This window comes from Haemorhous mexicanus, chromosome 6 (genome assembly GCF_027477595.1).
Source record: "Haemorhous mexicanus isolate bHaeMex1 chromosome 6, bHaeMex1.pri, whole genome shotgun sequence".
Classification (NCBI taxonomy): domain Eukaryota; kingdom Metazoa; phylum Chordata; class Aves; order Passeriformes; family Fringillidae; genus Haemorhous; species Haemorhous mexicanus.
The window spans coordinates 25606934-25626270 of NC_082346.1; the positions used below are offsets into that span (position 1 = coordinate 25606934).

The 19337-nt window shown below is 36.0% G+C and overlaps 1 protein-coding gene across 6 annotated transcripts in view; it reads right to left on the reverse strand.

The window, feature by feature from the left end:
• Positions 1-19337, reverse strand: part of FUT8 (fucosyltransferase 8) — a 96250-nt gene that overhangs the window by 58521 nt on the left and 18392 nt on the right. For 4 of the 6 annotated variants that reach the window (XM_059849312.1, XM_059849310.1, XM_059849307.1 and 1 more), the window contains exon 2: positions 16007-16083. The gene's annotated coding sequence lies outside the window, so the exon portion shown is untranslated. Of the gene's footprint in view, positions 1-16002; positions 16084-19337 lie in introns of all 6 variants that reach the window. The other 2 variants (XM_059849311.1, XM_059849309.1) reach the window with 1 other exon arrangement.

Genomic DNA, 19337 nt, shown 5'->3' on the forward strand with positions numbered 1-19337 from the left:
AGGCATTTCCTTCATAGAATAATTGTGTATAAAGTCATTATTTGTGAGAAAAGCGATATTTTGCTTTGTGATGAACACATTATAATAAGGATGTGACTATCAAAGCCAGCAGCTCCTATGTTTAGCTCCTTTACAGCAGTATCTCACAAGTCCTTAACTTGCAAGTTAGGCTTTTTCCACCTACTCTTTTGTAACAGGTATTACAGTCTTGTTCCTACTTTCAGTGTAGGCTTTTTCTAGCCCTTCAGCTTCCTTCATTTCTGAATAGCTCAGGCTAATTTTAGCAACAATAACCAGAAAAAATAAAGGATGCCCATTATTCCCCATCCTGGAATTTAAAAGAGCTCTCCATGGTTCTGAGCTACCTCCTGCCAGACTCACACACATTTCTACAAACTCTTTTTTTCACTCAAGTCTGGCTAAGGCCCAAATACAGATAGTAGACTTTTGGTTTATAAATCTTTGTATTCTTTTTAAAGCAAGCAACCCTGCTTTAGCAAATTGAGTCTCAGGATGGAATTTCCTAGTAATTTTAAAGAGAGTCTGGATGGCTTTTAGAGTTCAGTTCCACAAGGAAGGGGGGCATAAAGGATCTATATCTCTAGCCCATAAGCTACTCACAAAAAGCAACAAGGAAACAAGAAAATCTGTCTGCTCCCACACTTGAAAACTGCAAATGAAGATTACAACAAACAGCAGCAGAAGATTAGAAGGCAGGGGCTACCCCATCATGCTGCATTATACACGTGATTACCTACACAGAGGTAGGTAAATGAGGAACTTAAGTGAAACAATGGTTTTTGAAGTTGGTTTTGCTAAAATCAAAATACTCTAGACAGATAAGCAGACTCACACAATCATAAAAGTTTTTAGGTTGGAAAAGACCTCTGAGATCATGTAGTCCAACCATTAACCCAGCATTGCCAAGGCCACCACCAACCCATGTCCCAAAGCGCCACATCTACACATAAGTACAACAAACAAATTTTTAATACTTTGAGCACCCTGGGCTCCCAGGACAAGGGGGCCTCAAGTAAACTTTGACAAAATAAATGGTCCCATAAATAGATGATCCTTCTTATGTGGAGACTACCAGGGATTCTAAAGGATAGAAGGCAGGTTATACGATATGGTATAAAATATCATCTGTATAAGATAACAAGCTGTCTAACACTACTGAATGCTCTGTGGTGAAATGACTGCTGAGAATAAAGACAGAATTTTATAAGAAAACTAAATGGTCTTTTAAAAAATGCTGGGAAGGAGCTGGTGACTTCAAGTCCACAATCACTTCCAGTAACAAGACCAGAAGCAGCAGAAAAGAAGTCTTTGGACTACAATTTAAGCTGCTTTGTAAAATATCATTGACCAAGTTTTTGCTCCCCATGACACACATAAACCAAGCAGAGGTGGTGATGAAGCTTAATTAGAAGATACTAAATTGACAGCCTACAGAAGTTTTGACAAGCCAATTCTTACATGCATAAAAGCTATATCAAATATTTTTAAAGCACAGTGGAACTGAAAGACTTGACACAGATGCCATAAGTGCAAATTATGTTTGAGGTGACTATTACAACACATTAAATAAAGGACCACAGCAGGAAAAGTTAAATGAAATAAATGCATTCGCAGTTACTAGAAGGAACTTAAATTGATGCCTATATTGAAATCTTTGTTCACAAAGAAGATGACAGAAGAATTCTTGCAGCTAGGAAACTACAATACCCATCAGAAACAATAGGCACATCAATTCACACCAGATACTGGGAAATAAAGAACATTGTTTTTCTGAGGGATGTCATGCCTCAGAGGGTGACTAAGTTTTATAAACTAAATTAGCATGGAATTAGGGAGACCTGCTTGATGTAAAATATTGGGATTTTTAGGAGGCGCTACTAGATTGTGAAATTCACTGTAATTAAAATGTTTTGAGTTTAAAGAATTTGATATGTTAAAGAAAGCAGACTTAGATATTCTTTCTACAAAAATCCATCCATGGATACTATACTGCATCTGTCTTAGAACAACCCAAGTCCTGGAAGCTCAGAAAGTAAACTAGAAGGGTCATGGCTACTTGCTTCCACTTCCACAGATAACTGCTAGTGACATTTGAGTAGGACAGGGAGCCTTTGCAGACAAAAGCTCAGATCACATGAATTTTAAGTCTGACTTTTTCTGCCTGGATCATATGTAGGCATGGTCATTGCAGAAAATCTATTCAGTAAGTGAAGGTAAAAAGGGAAGAAAATTGCAACAAAATACAGTAAATAAACAGTGCCACAGAACTCAGCCCATTCTGATAGAGCTTTGATACTGCTCTTAAGAGTCTTCAAGATATCTAATATAATAAACTTGAACTTCTGAAGCACCAGAGTTAGGGAGAATATTTTAACTGCAGGAATTTCAAAAGCAGTAATTTGGGGGTTGGCTTGAATGATACAGTGCATGTGTATGCATTTGGAAGTAGATAGCAAGAGCTGAATTCTGCAGATATACAACAAACTCAGACTGCTTGAGTATTTAGGAAAAACTTTTTCAAAACTAAAATTTACCAATGTCAGTGTTAATACAGATTAAATACATTTTAGAGAAAATAAATTTTACTTTTAAGATTGATTTCTCTCACACTCTTCCTTCTATGAAAAGCAGCAGTAAGACACAGAAAGAAAGAAGTCACAATATGTGACCAGTCATGTGAAAATGGTGATAGATGAGACAACACAAGCATTTCCACACAAAAAAAAAAAAAAAAAAAAAAAAAAAGTTATGTAAGATGCTTGGATGGTAAAGTAAAACATGAAACACAACATTTTACCTGTGGTTTATAAAACAATTGGAACTTACAACAAACAAACTTATTACACTCTGTCTGTAACTTTGTTGCTATCAGAGAGCTTTCCACCCCCCATAACAAATTTATTTAAAAATCCCAATAATAAGTTTTGTAAATGCAGTGATTACTATGTTCTTCTACAAACTAACAGAGCATTATTATGACAAACACAGTCAAAGGCTCCAAAAAGCAGTCTATTAGGAAAAGAAGATTGAAGAAATCTTGTAATTGTATGTGATTTTTATATCCTATTGAAATCTGTGCATGTGAACTCTTTGTGTTCATGTTTAAATTTAGGAACCTCACCATTTAATCTGTATATGGACTACTTAAAACACAGGCAGACTGCACTCTTCAGAACCATGTAATAAACAGAAGTGCTCACAGGGTGTCACGTGCTGCTGCTGGTATAATTAAGTCCTTCTGTATTCAAAGGACTTACTGTTCCTGCTTTGCACCCCTGACTTAGATCCTGATCCTGCAACCAGCATTCACAGAAGCACCCATACACACCCAAAGTGTCAGCTGCAATCAATACAGGAGAATTCTCAGAAACAAAACACAAACCCATACTACCTATGTGATTTCAAACGTGTTCATTTTCTGAAAACTAGTCTGAATTATTGCTAATCTTTTCAGCTCCGATCATCAATTCAGAGGAAAGCTTCATTCTTCCTTTTTTCATTTACATGCATTTCTACAAATGATGTCAAATAAATTTACTATTTACTAAATGCACTTATTGGAGTGGGGAAAGCCCACAAATACCAACACTGCATTCTCAGCACAATAGTGCCTCACTCATTTTCTAACCACAGTATACAGAGGAAAATAATTAGATTGCCAAAACATCAAAACCCAGAGACTTCATTTAAAATATACATAATCATAAAGCATTACATTTCAAGTCAGAGGCGGGGGAAAAATTACATTTAGGTAATACTAAAACTTGTTTTCAAAGTTCAGGGAATTATATGTCTTAAATTCTAAAAATTCTTTGTGTTTGCTATTCAGATACCCCAGAAGTGTAGTACATAAGGAAACACGAACTGAAAATTGGACAAATAACACTGATAAAGTGGTAACTGATTTTCTCCCTGCACTCCATCCATCACTACACAATACTACCCACACAACTAGCACTGGAATTCTTACTTCAGAACAGATCCCTTATGCTCGATTGAACTTTTCAGATATACCAGCCCCCCAGCAGGTTTTGCCTGCTGCATATACACGTGCTTTCACAGAGACTGAATAAAACAGCCACCAAAATTCTGATTGCACTTTACAATCTGTAAACAATTGTAAATTTTAAATCTGTAAAATTCAGTCTGCAATACCACCTGTATTTTACAATTTTCTTTTTCTCAACCTCCATAACTTGCAAACATCGACTTGTTTGCAAAGACATGAGAAACAAAATATCATTACAGTATCTCGGATGCAATTCTAATTCTGTCTCCTCTGCTCACAGTTAATTTAAATTTGATATAAACCTAAATAATCTTGGACCACATATATTTGCTGTTTTCAGATTTTTCATAAAGGCACCAACTTAAAATGTAATACTAATATGGTTCCTCTGAAAATAAGTTTTATGGTCAGTTCAGCCACCTTTTCAGGTGGTGATTAATTCCCTATAAATGACTTAAGGACTGTTAGTAGCTACCACTACATTTATTTGGAGTAAAACCTTAGCCTTTTCCTTGATGAAGTTAAACAGCATGTATGGCTGAAGGAACATTCACATTGAATTTCTTTCAGAAGAGGTGCAAAAATTTTGTGATAACATTTCTCCTTTTTAACTTCAGAACAAAACAAAGTGATAAATTGCTTCAATAAATTATAACACCAAGGTTAAACAAGAATGCTGTGCTTTTTATTTTCACCTACAGCAGCACCACTACTACTGGCATTGCCATCTTGTCTCTCACTACCACAGTGTTTGTTCAACACAAGTGAATGATAAGTCTTTTGCTATGGTCAGTAGAATTATTTAGCAGTTTAAAATATTTACAGGCCTGGCTGCAAGATATTCTACTTCACAACATAGCCATCACTTTTCCAAAGCACAGTGGTGATGGACATCAGTTTCCTTATATCAGGGGGTTAAAACTGATGTAAGCTTTCTTAAATGTAACTTTATAAAACAGCTCCCAGAATATGACAGTGAGATGAATTTTGCTATCTACTTACTAAATACATTTCAAATCAATATTAAAGACAGCAATATTGAGGAAAAGACAGTCAAGAGTAACCAGAAATTTATTAAAAAATTTCACATCCTATTACTGCACTAGCCCAGGATGTGTTTATTAGCTAAATTAGCTAATTTTCAAATACCAGATATGTAGCAAAATATTCTTGTTTTCTTTTGAAAAACAACAGAGTGGTAAGCATATAATTTATAGTTGTAAACATTTACTCATTATTTCACAGAAACATATACCATTACAAAAAGGTTCCCTAATGATATATAAAAAGAAGCACTACTTCCCACTTCGATACAACACCACTTATAAATAGTTAAATATTTATTAATTGATTTCATAAGACTTCCCTAGGAAAAACTCTCTATGCAACAACTGATAGAAATTTCATACACTGTGTTTATCTCACTGTGATTACACAGCTGGTTCTAGAGATAAATAAATAATTTGGATCCAGAGTTGAACTTAAGATCTTTATTCATTTCAGCCATACAAAAGAAATTAAGCTTTTTTAAAACAGCATGCAGTGGAGTACATATTTTAAATATACTAGTAGTATACCTTGTTTTTTACAGCAATCATGTTAGATGAAAATCTAAGACTTTCAAAGGGTGATCGAAAATTCAACACTGGTATTAAAAAAAAAACCACACACCCAACCCTGATGGGCTTTAAATGGATCCATAACTAGACATACTGTACCAAGTAACACATATCATATATCTTCATGGAATGCTACATGCACAAGTTCATTTGCTACCATTCAGAATTTTTTATTCATTACCTGACCATAGGAAGAGCTCTTCCCAAATCTAAATATGTACTCACTTCCAACTTCCTTCACTCCCTACCTATATTAGAGAAGCACACACACTCAAAAAATTATTAAAATGAAAACATTATGCCAACATTATTTGGTCATAAATAAAATACTGAAGTTTCCTATAAAGGTTCTACCCAGAAAAGCTGAGAAGACTCTATTTCCAGACAATTTATTCTTATGATGAAGTACACATGACCCAGCATAGGGCCTTGAGCAGGATAAGATGAAATCTTGCATTACACTGCTGCCATTATGAAAATAACGATATATTCTGGTTTTTTCTATTCCATTATGGGGTTACAAATTCACAAAGAAAAAACCTGTTTCTCTTTTCTCCCCAAAATTTCATTTTTCTAAAAGCAATTGTTGAAGAGCCTTGCCAAAACCAGGCAATTTAATTATAGTTTATTGATCAGGTCACCTCTGCATTGGCTCTTCTTCAACACACCATACTTGAACACACCTCAAATAACTCTTTTTGTGGATGTGTTTAACAGGAGTTAAACTCGGAGATCTTTTAGCTCAAAGACCATCTTCAGGACTCTTGTAAAATGAGGTTCCATTAGGCACAGCACCTCCCGGTTTCCCGGTATCGGGACCCCCAGAAGCCAGAGTTACACGGGGCAGTCAGTTCTACACATGCAATGGAAAGGATCTGATCCTAGGACAGACATACAGCCAACTAAGGTGAAGGTGTAACCTATGAAGGAGTCACATTTACAAGGAGCATGGTGGGCCATCATTTTGCATTGCTGTTGAGAAAGGTTTCTCACGTGCAACACAGACTTTTGGAACAATTTGGCTAAGGATTTGTTTTGTTTTGTTTTTTTTTGTTTTCTTTTTTTTTTTGGTTAGTTTGATTGCTTGTTGGTTTGGGACACTTTAATATTTTAAATATTGAGCTGACTCTTCTGCCCCATTCTCTCAGATATTCTCTGCTTGACCAAAAAAATTATAGATCAAACACACTGAATGTTAGGATACCAATAAAAAGGCATGAAAATGGATATATCATTACAATCATACACTGCCAAAACATTCTTAACCTACAGTTCTGAACTTTCTAGAAATGAGAATCATTATTTTAAAATGTTTGAGGAGACTTCTCAACAAGAAAATGGGGCAATGGGAATAAATAATGACAATAAATAAAGAAAAACATTATGTTCCTACAACCACTTTTTAACTACTTCATCCAAATAATTACAAAAATAATATATTTGATATTAAAAAACCCACAACATTTTATTAATTATCTGGTTATTAGCTTGTTATGAAATAATTTGTCTTCCCTGTTTGCTTAGGAAAAATGCATTTTTATACTTCATTCCTTAATCTTGTCTAATTAAATGTCAGGTGGAGAAAGATAAAAACATGCTCAGCAAAAAAGTCTAGAATCCTCTCCACAATTTGACTGCATGGACTGGGCCAGAGGAACAGAGAAAAAAAAAGGTAAAATTCTTCTTGCCTTGAAGAACGCTGAATACTCTGAGAAACAGAAATGAGAAATTTAGCAGCTGAAGAAAGATAATCATTTCATAAACACAACAATCTTACTAGATGAAAGAAACACTTGATTACTCATCATTACAGGCGAGGAATTAGACCAAAAAAAGTTACATCCTTAAGCAGAGTACCAGAATAAATTACATTTTAGAAAAAGTACCATAGATGTGAACAAAACAGAAAACAGAAAAAAAAAATTCTTCATACTATGACTGCTAAGAAGGGCATAGATAAAAAAAAAATTAAAAATTGTTTTCTGTGTGCATATGGATATATGCTCCTAACATGTCTAAAGAAATGGGAGAGTTTAAAATACTGTTGAAATACAAGACAGCAACAGAAGTAGTTGGCCATGACTTAGTCAGCAACTACATGGAAAGAGCACATACATGCACAGGAGCACTGAATTGCATCAAAGTTCTGATTACTTTCTGTAATCAAGCTATCAATTAATTTTTCTGATGCTTCTTTACAGAAGAGATTTGAGTCTCAGTGCACAGAGATCTGGAGAAAATCCATATATTTTTAGGAAAGCACACATAACCTACTCATTATATTTGGCACAGACTAGAAAAAGATCCCATTCTCTCTGCCATCCACTCCATCTCTAGAGGACACGTTTACAACAGTTACAGTTACTCAGTTATGAAAAAGTTGATGCAAAGGAATAAATGAAAAGCAGGCAATAAGCAATAGAAGACAAATGGAAAAACCCTCAAGTTCTTCCAAATTTAAGAGATTTGCAGAGCTCAAGACTGAAAGATCAGTGCTCCAAAAAGGCACATGGAAGAAAAAAAGCTGAACAAGATGTGGAAAGCTTATGGTAAAATACTCTCTGAAGCCTTTAGAATGCATGAACTATATTCCACTAATTTTGTGAACAGAGTTCAAGTTATCCATTTTCTTGATCTTGCTTCAAGCTATGCTCCCTGCTAGTGAGACACCAAAACATTAAGCCCACTCTAATATATGCTGCTGGAAAATTCTCCCAAACTCTGAGACTACTTTTCCCTGGTCGCATCCTAACAACACTCTCTGGAATATTGCTACCCAGACTAAAGAGCCAAAACTAAATAAAAGCTGCTAGCTGAAAAATCTAGGGATCAGTGGAATACTTCTGATTTAGTGACTTTTGACTTCAAGTGTATGCTTTGGAATAGTTTTCAGAAATATACCATTTCAAATAAACAATGTAGCACTGATGTAGAATGAATGTTCCATTTTTGGTTTTTGCAAAATAACTTCCAAAAATATCTGCATTAATTTTTCCATCCAATGGAGCTTAGTAACTCAGATTCATCATACAGATCATTTTATATCAGAACACATTTTAAGAAATACACGTTAGTTAACAGCAACAATTATTAATTGAAAAACAGAGATTCCAGGTATATGTAAATTAGTTTCCTGGAATATCTGGAATACTAGGATAAAAGGTTATAAAATAATAAGAAAACATGTAGATCAGCAAACTGAAAACAACTAGATGAACTGTTTGGATGGAACCAGTGGGACAAAATTAGTGCAAGAATTTTTAATATGAACATTCATTCAAAATGGAAATGTTTTAGTAACAGAAAAACACAACGATCATAAAATATTTTTTAGCAATATTACTTAAGAACCTATTCTAATAGTATTGCTACACTAGAAGTTTTACTCCATTGATTCTTTATTCCAGAAAGCATTAATTGTCATACTGCTGCTAAGAGTGGCCCATCACAGCACACATGTACTTGTTTTTGTAAATATCCTGTTCACGAGATCTTGTAACCACAGAAAGGTGCACAATACAGCTGACATTCCAGAGCCTTCTTTGTCACTGACTATGATTAATGAACTGTTTTACAATGCTCTGTGGGATGCTAATCACAGCATTCAGGAAATTATGAGGACTCAAGAGTCCACTTCCCACAACTTCATTAGTGGCTTTTTAGTGTCCCCTCTATGAAATACATGTGTCTCATCAGACCAGTTTTCATTCAGGCACTCTCCAGAAGATACACGAATTCTTCTCAGAGGAGTGGTATGAACATGTAACAATAGCATACATAATTTTTCCATATTTTTTTTACTTCAGCAACTACCAAAACATGTTGAAGATAATCAAGAAGAAAGGATGCATGACACAGATGGTGCACAAAAACCATCAACTGCTGCAAGTGTTCACTGACCACCTGCACAGTGCTGAGTGGTGCCTTCGGGTCTGTGAGAAAAGCACTGAGTTGTAACTCCTGTAGCTGTAAGTTCTTAGAGTTACAGGATAATCAGCAATCTCCTCGCACCCTTCAGACTACGTTCATGCCAAACACAACTGCACATAATGCTGATGACACAATCCAAGTCATTTGACAATGGTGCAAAATGGAAATATTGCCCTCCAGAAGCATGCAATTCCAGACTACTACCTGCTTGAAGGGAAATATAAAGTAAATAGCTATTCTTACACATTTAGAGGCACTAAAAACGTGACCTTTGCCCAGCACTGCAACTGTAACATGCTGGAAAAAAGCAATTTTAACACAAGGGAACTTCTACACTGTGAAGAATCAAGAGAGATATACAGTAGTTCTGCCTTTCTAAGCCAATCTTAAGTTTAGAGGGGAAAGGAGTACTTTTCCATGGTTAAAAATTAAAAAAAGAATACCACTAATATTAATGTGGTTGGGAAGGAAGGTGCAAAAAGCAGTCTTTTAGAAAAAGAACTTTGGAAAACATTAGCATATTTCCTGGAAAGGAACATGTTCAGTGGAAGAGTTGCAAAGCCAACATTCACTCAGAAGGATTCTACCATCAGCTCAACAGGTGAAAAACCTACACACCATCTAGAAAGGAGAAAGGAGTAATACAGCTACTGCATAAGAAGATTCAATACGATGCCTGAAAATGTATTTGGCAGAAAAGGAGCTGGTAATGCCTTAAGACAAGGATGGATGTCACAGATTTATATTCCTGTTACTGTGATACATTGTATTTTACATAGTATTTGTGACAAAAACGTTACCACTAACAGGCTGACTTGGGTAAGGAAATATTAACAGCCTGCCTCCGGAGGGGAATTCGGCACCCGGAATTGGACTGGGATTGCTCCACAGCAGTCTGTAATATCTTAGTTTCCCGAGCCACAACATGAGGTCTCAGCTCCATCTGCAAACCCAATTGCAATCCTTGCTTTTCCCCATCTAATGTGTATTTTCTGCTATACTGTCTTGCTCCTCTCTAATACATCTTTGCTTTGTGATCCAATGATCACACACTTTCTCCTGTTTCTCGCATCAGGACCACACACGTTCTCCAAGAAAAGGCACACGTTTTTACTAAAACCATCCATGATTAAAAGAGAAAATGAAAACAAATGATTCCCACATAAACTGCTCACCTACTTAGTTACCAAACATCTGTTTTCAGCTCTCACCAATGCCTTTTCATTTAGGATTAAAGTTCAAATCTTCAAAACTGCTCAAGTAACACTTTAACAGAACAAGCTTCTTAAATCTCTAAAATGAGATATACTTTCCCAGAATCTGCATTTTTACAGCTCTCTTCTAAACCTCTTAAGACTATTTCTGACTAATCTTAGGAACCCCAAACTAGCCATTATACACTCACCACAGCCCATTAATATTGTATACAGCAGTTAATATCACCTCCCCTACACCCCTTCTACTGCTTGTGTTATTCAAAACCATTGTCTCTAATCCATAAGTGCAATCTACAATATTGGTCTCTAGACCTGAGATCACACATTTGGCTCTATCCAAATACTTTCCAGTTCAACTTGCCAAGCAATTTAACAGTTAGTGATCTCTTTCTATCAAATTTAGACATTTATTAGGAGCAATGTATTCTTCCCAAGAGCTAAAGCCAATGACCAAGAACCTCGTGCCATGTAGCAAAGAGGGAGCCTTCCTTAGAGTTTGAAAGTTCTCCCCTTACTGACAGGTATTTGGATCCATTAACCAATTTTAATACAGTTAACATGAGTTACGACAAATATGCTTAGGGAAAATCAATCTCATTAAGACAGTATCATTAGGATCAGTTTCAAGTGAATCACCCTACAATTAACCTCTGTCTTGATTAGATTTTTTTCCACATACTGGCAAACATCAAATTTTTCTCATTCCCCTTAGACTTGGCTTATTTCAATATTTGTTTAAGAAAAAAATTAGTAACAAAAAAACCCCACCAAGACAGAAGTGCAAAAACAATTAAATGAAAATTTTCTTATGCTAACAGGATCTGCCAGTTTCAGATGCGTTTATTAGCCACTATTTAATGTAATCCAAACTATAAAGAAGTACTGAATTATTAGTGTAGTATAATTACATCATTTAAAAAGAGCAAAGCCAAAACAACTGCAGAATATTTCTATACTATAGATGTCACCTTGACACTTACCCACATCTTGTCCTCCCCATGACAAGTACAATTTCTTTCACTCAACAGCAAAAAGTGTGCAAGACTATCACCCCCTCTTACCATTTCATCTAAAAATTATAATATTAAATAAAAAATCGTAACTCACAGATACATTTATCCCACATACACTATCTCTCTGTATTTCATACTATAAACAAAAATTTAAAAATCCTGTGATGTAAATCCTCGCCTATTTAACTGAAAGAGCTTGTGAAGCAGGAAACTTCTTGCCTGGCTATTTCCTCTGATCTTGTCCCGTTAAACAACTGGTCATTACAAAAGTTTAGTTTCATGTAACAGACTAATCCTAGACATTTTAAAAGGTACAGACTATCAGCAGTATTTGAAATTTGGCTTTTCAGGTACTGTAAAAATAGTACTAATTTAGAGCCAAATAATATCCACCAGGTTATCATGTCTAGTTTTTTTCAAGTTTTCAGTTGATGTTTTAGATTTGGACTATTTAAGTTTAAACTTAGATGCATTCGAGATAAAATGTTACTTGGTCCATTGAAAGATTTATTAAAAAAAAAAAAACTAAATAAGAAATACTGCAATATGCAGAAAGAGATCCTATGCTCCTTCTCAGCATCATTTACAAAAACCTGTTCTCCCTATGCTTCATTCACAAGAGATAGACAATTAAGGGGCGAAAAAATTTTGCTCCTTAATCAGCCTCTTATTATTTCAACCTCTCCTAACAGGACTTGGATGAAACATTACACTTTCAATACTATTTTCTCCTAGACTCTCCAATTCAGCAGGATAATTCTGATTTCTTGGCGTGCATTAAGTGCATGGCTCCAAACTGGACACAATGACCTAGTTGACTCCATTTCTACCCTAGGTTGTGCAGAGAGGTCTACATCAGTTTTACAGTGCTGAATGACAGGGCTTTCATTTATTCATCCTAGTGTGATGTTACATTCTTACAACTACTGATATTCTTGATTTAAGGTTGCTCTTAACCCTCAATTTCTTTCTTCAGAACTCTCCGCCATTCCTTATCCTGGACTCCCCTGTTTTCTCTTTCTTTAATTTAAAATCAGGATTTTAAGTTTGCCCTTAATGGCTTGAATCCCATTTTTCTCTGATCATTCTAAGTTCCTGCTTCATGTTAAATTCTCCTCCAATCTTCCAACCTCTCTGCAGTGTCTCAGCCTGGTATCATTTTTTACTGCAGTAAACATGTGTGTCAATGGATCCATTAGCATCCTCTTTTCTTGAAAAGAAAAACATAAAAAAATGTTGTTTGTGCCACTGCATCAGAAATGACTTATCTAGAACACACTTTTAATAAAGAGACAGAGGAGCAGGAAGCAATCTTTCAAAGAAGAATCCAAGCTAAATACCTACCAGGATAGAAGAGCACAGTGAAGCCAAATATTAGAACAAGAAACAGACTTTGCTGATCCTCAGGCAAGAGAGAAAGTAGCAAGTAAGATCAGAGATACTCCAGAACCACAGAGAGACAGTTCTAATAAAATGGCAGGGCTAAATCAGCAACATACCCTCCTAAAAAGGTATTTTCCATCAGGAATCATACACTGATCTATTTAGATATGTAGAAACAGAGAATATGTATCTGAGATTTTAGGTGCCTTTACAATAAATAAACTCAAGATATACAGGCCTTATCCAGAGATTAGTTTATCTTGAAAAGCCCATTGCAGATTAATCTAACTTACAGAATATCTGAGAAAGGATCAGAAAGTGTTTTAGAATGCAATAAAAAATGTTGATTTTATCTTTATTTCCCAACAAACTATAGAACAGCAGTTCAAAGATAGAATGGATTAGACTAAGTGTGAAATATGATTTAGGGAAAAAAAGGAAAGGCTACCATGGAAACATTTTTATATCTGAAAAGAATAAGGAAAAAAAATCAAATAAGTATATGGATGATAATACAGTTTCCCCAAGCCATACTATGATAGCAGAAAATAATTCCAAATGCAGCTTATTACAAGATCTGACTGGAAGTAGGAATCCAACATGATCCATGGATTGCACAATCACATATTGCAGGGAAGATATCACCTCACTGTAGTGCACAGTTACTTCTCTCAACCCACCAGCACCACCTAGATCTTACCTAGACACTGAGCCCAAATCAGCATTCCTCCACTGCTCAACCTCCCTCAGCAGTTGAGCAATGCATATACCCAACCACTGGCTTAACTATAGCTCCAGGCACTGCAGTTTATAGACCTGCTCAAATCCTTTTAATTACCCTCCCACACAAACCAAACAGAAAAGGCAAGAAGAGGTTTCATGCAGTTCTCAAACACTGTGCCTCTTTCTTGCTAAAGAAAGGAAGACATCTCTGCTAAAGACAGTCAAACCATCACCAGAGCTTCCGGACAAAGCAAGTTAGTGTGAACACAGAACAACAGGAAGTACAAAAATAAGTGATTACATATGCATGCATGCCTGCAAGCAGGCTCTCACAAGGAAACAGATTTTAATTTACAAAACTTCAAATCAAGATACAAATTGTTCTATTACATAATTGTTCTATTACATAACATCATGTACAAGGGACCAGCCAATTCTGACTACAAGTGAGGTTTTGAGAAGTCATGAAAATTCTCCTACCTTTCATTCATTTTCAGAGCCTGCAGCACACAGATACTACACATGGGGCTGGAGAGTTGGAGTGTGGGCTGGGGGAAAGACAGTTACAGATTCCCTAGTTACCTGCTAAGATTTTTTTCCATCTGAATCATTGTTTCTACTCCATATCAATAAACCATTCTGATGAACTGCAATGGCTGGCAGGGATCTGGCAAGATTAGCCACTTCTAGTCTGAAGCATCCACAGAAGCCTGTTTTTCTCCAAAGCCAAATCATGTACTCCCAGCCTAACAACTTCAAGACAGCATTACCACAACCTGCTAGGCAAGTCCACTGACTGACAGTTGCCTGAAGGGACAGGTTCCTACATGGCCACACTCTTCTCTTGCCTGCAGAATCTCTCTGCTTCTTCTGCACCATCTGGACACCTTTTTGAACAGTCATCTGAGCTGATCCATCCCAAAAGCCAACAAAAGCTTTCCTCTGGATTTGTAAGATAAATTGGGCAACTCGTTTCAGCAGGAGTAAGACAGAGAAGAAAGCTGGGTTCAGGAAATGGAAACAAGTCCTCTCACCCACAGGAAGAAGTCACAACAGCTAACCCTGGACACACTTGGAAAGCTATTACCATATTCTTTGTTCTGGCTGGTCAGAGGGTCCCTAGAACATTATTTGAAATCCCACTTTTTTCTTTCTTTTTTTTTAAATAAACCATCCATTAAACTCATACAATACCACAGTACTTTTAAAGTTATATGTGCACAAAATAAATCAAAATAATTGAGAGCACTTTAGATGTCACCAGTTTGACAGCCACTAGTGAAGTTGGGTGAACTGTAAAAGCATCAAATCTGCAACAAATTTACTTGAACTCTTAGTCTAATTTGTTTAATTGTGAAAGTTTAAGAAATTTTCACAACTTTCTTATCATAGTTAATACTGATCATAACAGTCTTTTCTACAGTTGCATCAAAAAAAAGAATAATGTCATAATATTCTTGGTTTCCAAGTTCACACCCAGATTCATGTTTCAGTGAAGTTCATTCTTTAAGCATTCTTCTGTGAAATGAAGATTTACCTTTCTGCAAACTTATATTTCAATAAAAAATAACGTGTCCTCAAACATGACTATTATGGTACTTGCCCAGACCTTCAAAACCATAAGAATCTGAAGCACTGCATTTGGGATATCCAGAACACACAATACTTTCCACCCACAACAGCTTAGCTGCTTACAACTCTTGAAAAACTTCATGGAGTAGGGCCTGTGCCCAGCCTCTGCAGAAGTACAGCTCACCTCTGAGAAATGCATGTAATATCTGCAATACAGATGGAAAGGGCCCAGAAATACAGGATTTTGTATGTAAGACAGAGGGTACATAATGAACCTACAAAAGAATTTCTCTTTGAGAAGCAGAGGCAAAGAGGAGAAGGGAGAGAAATGGGTGTAAGGAGAAACAAAAGGTGAAATGGGTATCTGATTGACCCATTTTGCCAGTGATCACTGAAAAGTGAAGGAGCTGACCTCTCTTTTGCAAAGTTTCCTCTTCTCAGCTCACTAAGTCCTATCAACAGAAGAGCAGTTTTCAATTGTGAAGGCAACATCACAAAGAATGAGAAGTACTTACTTACAAGCAAAAATTATTGTTCAAATTAATACTTCCGGGGATTCCTCTTCCTCACTTTCATTTTGAAGCATAGGCAAGTCTCTGAAAGTAGAAGAGGAAAAGCTCATTAGTTTTTATCACGGAATCATTTCGGTTAGAAAAGACCCTGAAGATCATCAAGTCCAGCCATAAACCTACCACTACCAAGTCTAACACTAAACCATGTCCTTAAGAGCCACACCTACATATCTTTTAAATTCACCCAGGGATGGAGGCTCAACAACCTCCCTGGGCAGCCTGTTAGAGTGCTTGACTACTCTTTCAGTGAAGAAAAAACTGTTTTAAACAAAATCTTACTTTGGAGTTATCAAGGCATGGAGTTAGTACATCATTTCCCAACAGTTGTCTCACTAATTCAGAATGGCAGCACACTACTGAACTAAACGTTGATTCCTGGCCATTTAACAGAAAAGCAATCAAAAGCTGCACTATCAGACTCTGAAACAGCAAGAAATTGGTTTTTAAAAAACTTATTTGTGAACCTAACTTCAAGGAAAGCAATGAAAGAAAGAAAAAAAATAAATAAACAGGAAACCAATTAAAGCAACAATAGCACCAGGAACAGGAACAAAGGGAAAAAAATTATAAATGCTTCAGATAACTGACTTTTACTGCAATGAGAATTCTGCCAAATTAGTCTTATTTTTGAATGAAAATTAAGTGATTTTCTATTTTAAAGAGAAGCTTCAGCAGTTGTACTGTTAAAGGTGAATTGGCAACTCTAAAGCTCTCAAAAGCAGCAACAGTGATAAAAAACAAATCTAAATTCTGTGTTTTCCTATTCATGTAATAAATTATTTAAAGTAATCAGCACCTAAAAAGTCAGAGCCCATGAACTTCCAAAAATGGAAAGCCTGAGGGAAACAGGGAGATAGCCTATTTTCACATCTATTTGAGATTGATAGTCTGGGTATACTTTGGCTATGGTCAAAGTATACTCAATCAAAAGGTTATAGCTTTTGCTGTGATAAAGTATCTCAGAAACTCAAACCAAAAAATACAACTCAGTTGCTCCATGTGTAAAAATCAAAATCAGAAAAAATAAACTCATTATTTTATTGCAGCTCTCATCAAATCAGCTACACTGCCTGCTTCACAAAAATTGAGAGATGAAACTTTCAGCTGAAGGTGACTCAAGAAGCCAAGCAGAACAAAATTCAGCAGGGCTGCCTTGCAGAGGGCACCTGCAAGAGGTAGCTTAAACACATTAGAGCATGGTCTAGAATGATGCTCACTCTAACTTTTGTATGAAGCATTATGATGTATTTTCTTACAAGTTCATATCTCCAACCTCATTAACAAGTAGAAGGTAGCACATTATGTGAGCCATACATATGGAAAAATAGATTTAGACAGATTGGCTCATGGTAAACATGAAGTGGAAACATTTACATTTCATATAATGAAAAGAACTATTACTAAATTTACAAGTTGATTTATTTGTAAGCAACAGAATTGCAAGCAGTACCAAAAGGCCGTCCAGTCCTACCAGGCTGGGCAAATCACCATGCCCTACATTACTACTAGGACAGAAATAAAGCTCTTTGGGCTTTTTCCCACAGTGCCATAAAAAGAATACAGACACTTTACATAAATTATGATTATCTTAAAACAGCCAGTCTACTCTGAAACATTCAAAACTACCAAAAAGTTGACAATTTTACAGCCCAGTATTGCTAATAAATCCTGAGATTTGAATTCTATTCATAATGTAAAAACTGAAAGTATTTTTAAAAATCTTCACATTTCTGTTTCAACCACCTCAAGAGTATTTACAATCATCATTAGATAGTAGTTCCTTTCATATAAATTTGCTCTCTTACACAGATCTTTTTGGAGATAAAGGTCATGGAGTGAACTTACAGATAGAAAATGTTAGTTATATGCCCAGTTCTGACTTTGAATTGCTGGATGTACAAAGACTAGTCATTACCTTTTTACCTTTTTTCTCTTTTTTTTTTTTTTAATTCATATATATATATATATATATCTCCTTATAAAGGATTCAATAACATCTGCAGTGTTCAATCCAGTCTCCTGCATTGCAACCAAAACATTTCATCAACACTGTTCATGTAATTTAAGTTGCATTTCAAAAAGACACAGAATTTGAAAGCACAAGAGCAAGGTAATAGAGTTCAAGGATGCCACGCTTTAGTGACTGTAACTACAGAAGTGTCAGATGAAAATACCTATATCACCTTAGGAATACAGAGGGTTGCAGCAAAGACGAAGAAAAAAAGGAAACACTTTTCTCATCCTTTGTCCATTTGACTGGGGCAGACTGATTTAACTCTGAACACAGACACTAGACCCATATGCCAGGCCAGGACTACTTTCCCAGTACCACAGGACAAATCAGACATGTCACTCAAAATCCCACCTTTAGAGAATGCAAATTGTCTCTGCTTCATAAGAGGATAAACTACGCACTAAGAAGAGAAAAAAATAAAAACAACAAACATTCCCTTCAGATATGGACAGGATACCAGCGGTAGATCTGAGGAACAGAATTTGAACAGAAAACTGAAAACTTTATGACAAATATCACATATTTCCTTATCTGCTCTACCCTCTGAGTCCAGGATCAACCTCATCATCTTACACAGTATTCTTAGGTAAATATATAAATGATCATCTTGAGCCACTGAGTTTCTTTCTCCCCATTTCTGGGACTAGACTTCATCCTCTGATGAGGTTTTTTTCAAACAAGATCCTTTTCAAACAAGATTTGCTCATAAATTTATTTTCAGATGTTTCTCTCCCATACATGCCCTCACACTCAATAAAGACTATTGTTATTTCTTCCCAGGTCCTACTTGCCAATTGCTTTCTTTCTCCTTTAAGAAGGCAAGTTCAGCTTAACCAGTTCTTTCTTATCCAAATGACTTGCTTTTTTCTGAGTGTGATTGTGATCAGAGCTAATGCAAATCTGAATGTAAATCAACAAATGCCCTGTTGGCTGGTCCTAACAATCTGTTTTTCAAAGCTAGAAACCAGCTGGTGTGGTTTAGAACCCTGTTGCTCTCACCCAGCCACATCATCTGAGAAGGAAGCAGATCAGGAGCTGGGTCATACAACTGCAATCTGCCTCTGGTCACCAGTCTGCGTATATCTGGATTTCTCACCAGTGCTCAAGTATGTAAATTTGCAACCCATTTTTTTATTTATTAACTATTTTCTATTACTCCAAACACACAAATCTACTCCGAAGCATAATAATCCCATCTTCTCTAGTACAAGCAATTTCTGAAGCACACAGACCAGCTTTTTAGTAAAGTCACCCACATTTTCCA